A 3,803-nucleotide genomic window follows, 5' to 3' on the forward strand; every position below is an offset into this window, starting at 1 on the left:
GTAATCTGGACTAAATGTCACTGTGGGTGGGGCTAGAAGCCATATAAGTGAACACAGATGTGTTCCCATTCATACCTATCTGCCTTACTGCGTAGGGGTACGCTGGAAGGAGCTTGCTGGGTCTTCTTGCTCCCTATCTATGGTGGCAGGAGGTTCCTCCTGATGGTTCTTGTGGGAGGTGTGGCATGTTATTTCATAATTTAGGAGCTGTCTCATTTGATGATGCTTATTAGACCAGATTATCTGCAATATGTCCTGTCACTTATAGGATGCAGTCCGAGCTATAGAAAACACAAACAAATGAATACATACTAGGATTCTCTCTTATGCGATGACCGCCAAGAGTTGGGGATGCCACTGGAAATGGTCACGTGCAGAAACATTTACTATTGAAACATGTCCATCACCGCGCAGTTGTGAGACTCCAACAGTGGAACGGGTTGTTGTGAGTCCAGGGCTAGAACGTGGCTTTGGAAAATGAGCTGTATTGTAACAGCAGGTGATGAATACCCATCAGGGTTAATTCCAAAGCACTTCCGGTCACATCTGAGTCAGCAGAGTGCACTGCGGGGCGCACCGGCGAGTCCGCAGCCACTCAAACAGGTGCCCCCTGCAGTGCAAAACGTCAGTTCAACCCATTAAGTCGACAGTTTTATAGGTCTTATAGATTGCAGGGCTGTTGTAATAACAAGTTGCTCTTGTCACTTTAAGAGCAACTTGTTATTCTCATGCGCCTGCATCGGACAATGTATTTATTTAATGTTTACTCTGCATTCTGGTGTTCTTGTCGTACTCGCTGTAACTGTTCACTTGGGCAGTTACGACAAGAGCGCCGGAGTGACCGGTTGTGGGCTGCTTGTTCCCCACGCTTGCTTCTACAATAAACACTTAATCATAAGTGCAATGCTTCCTGCTTATTCATTCTACTCTTACATTTGGCGACGATTCTTCACTCAAGCAGCCCACCGATCAGATTTCTTCAGTTTGGAGAAATTTTGAACATGAAGCCTGCCTTCTGCTTCACTCCGATCCTGGCTCCACTCTACAAATTACAGAGAGTGCGCACTCTACGTCAAAAATATTTCACCCTTCCCGTCTGACGTCATGACACTCCGCACATGATTAGAGGGGTTTGTAAACACATTTTGGCTGGATTTGGGTTACTGCGCGCTCCGTATCTACAAACGGAGTCGGTTGCCTAGCAACCCAGCCTTCCTTCGTCGTTTCTCCGCTTCCAGCCCCGATTTGAAGGAAATAAACATCCCACTTCCAACGCGAGGAGTATTTTTAAGCTGGTAAGACTTGCCTGCACTTCGGTGACCGGCACACCATTTAATTATTTAACTTATCTTTCAAATTTGACTGTTATTTTCTCTAGAAAACTAATTATTATTATCATTTTATCACAACCAGAACTTCTTTCAGCACTTGCCTGCATTTTCAGTGACAGGCACACTTTAAGGCTCACCAATTATTATTATTTAATCATAGTCAGTACATTTCAGTGCTTGCCTGCATTTTCAGTAACAGGCACACTTTTAAAATGTGGCATCAAATCATCTATTGACTATATCTGACTTCCTGCCTTCCCCAGGCAAACCAGTTATTCCATGGAAGCATTGGCTCAACATGTTTCAAAATTACTTAGTAGCCAATGATGCAACTGAATATGATGCAAACAGGAAGTTTGCGCTATTATATGGTGATTTGGGGTTTGAAGGACAACAAGTATTTAATAACTTACCACAAATTCAACCTCCGCCAGGGGCTCAAGAAGGATGGAACATTTTCGCTGAAGGTTTAGCAAGACTTTCAAGAAAATTAGCAGAAGAGCCTAGTATACTTTTAGAACGTTTCAATTTCATGAAACGGAAACAACAAATGAATGAATCTGTAGAGGATTACATTTCTGTTTTAAGACATTTAGCATCAACATGCAATTTTGGGGCTGTCTTAGATACGTGTTTGAGGGATCAATTTGTTTACCATTGCTCATCCAAAAAGGTTCAAGAGAGATTGTTAAGTTGCAGAGACCCCACATTAAGTGAAACCATAGAAATAGCTAAAGGCATAGAAAGATCCATGATTTCTTCAAAAGTAATTTCAAATGATTGTTCTTCCCCCATCTCTTCAGTATCAACGATTTCTAATGAAAGTGTTCACATTTCAGCAATTGATACTAGAAGCAGATTTAATAGAGTTCCTTTTAAGAATCCTAATAATTTTTGTTACAGATGTGGTTCTCGTAATCATTTGGGCAACAATCCAAGTTGCCCCGCTTCCTTCAAACGATGCACAAAGTGTGGTAAGATGGGCCATTTTATGTCAGTTTGCAAAACTGCTAAAAACACTGTAAGAATTAGTTCTGTAGAGGTTACACCTGACACATGTGCACAGGATTTAGCTAAAATGATTCTCACAATTTCTGATTATAACCCTGATCCAATCTCTATCAAAGGTCCATACTGTCAAGCAATGGTATCTCATGTTCTCATAGATATGATGGCAGATTCAGGTGCACCTATTACAATTATTGCTGACTGGTTATTTGAAAAAAAATGGAAGGGGAGACCATTCTCACAAACAGACATCCACCCGAAAGCCTTTGGTGATAAAAATATTGATATGTTAGGATATTTTATTGATATTCTGTCATGTTTGGGTAGACAAATAACGACAAAAATATATGTGGCCATTAAAGGCAAAAACATAATAGGATGGAAAGATTTAGCAAGATTAGGCATCATTTTAGTTCCTGGTTCTGAGAATCCAATTGTTTTAGCAGAACAATCAATTAACTTTATTGAAAGTGATGTAGACACTAATGTAATTAACGTTCTCAATAAGTTCAATAACGTATTTTCAGAAAAAATTGGGAACATCAAACAATTTGAACACTTAATCAGGCTTAAGGAAAATGCCTCTCCAGTTGTACACAAAGTGAGGTCTGTTCCTCTCAGCATCAGACAAGATCTCAAAATACTACTTGACAAGCTTTGCAAAGAAGGTGTCATTATAGCAACAGACTCTTCTGAATGGGTCAGTCCGGTTGTTATTGTTAAAAAAAAGACAAATGAGATCCGCCTCTGTTTGGATTTGCGCACCCTCAATAAGAATATAATTGTTGACTGTCATCCCCTACCTAAGGTACATGATTTGCTAGCAAATTTGGGGAAAGCTAAAGTGTTTTCTTTGCTGGACATTAGATCTGCTTATCACCAGTTACCACTTGCCGCAGAGAGTCAAGACCTAACCACCTTCATTACACCTTTTGGTGCATTCAAATATTTGTGCATGCCATTTGGTCTTGCCTCTGCGGAGAGTGTGTTCCAAAAATTTATGGACACAATTCTTAAAGACATTTCAGGTGTACAAGCGTTTCAGGACGATGTTCTTATTTTTGCAGAGTCTACAAGGGAACATAACCTCATCCTGGAGTGTTGTCTATGTTTGAGAATGTGGGCATTACTCTCAGAAGAGAAAAATGTAGGTTCATGGTTGACCAATTAGATTATCTTGGTCATTGTATTTCAAAAGAAGGTATCAAACCCAAGATGTCCCTTATCTCTGCCATCAGAGACATCACACCTCCAAAAAACAAGGACACTCTTCGCTCATTTTTAGGGCTGTGCGAGTACTATTCTTGTTTCATCCAAGGTTATGCTTTAATAGTTCAACCATTAAGGGAATTGTTGCACAAAGGAAAAGTGTTTGATTGGTCTGATGAGGTACAGAAGTCATTCTCTGAAATCAAAACATTAATCACTTCTGCACCTATTTTAACATCTTTCATTTCTGGCCAA

This window comes from Triturus cristatus, chromosome 2_2, assembly GCF_964204655.1.
Source record: "Triturus cristatus chromosome 2_2, aTriCri1.1, whole genome shotgun sequence".
Classification (NCBI taxonomy): Eukaryota; Metazoa; Chordata; class Amphibia; order Caudata; family Salamandridae; genus Triturus; species Triturus cristatus.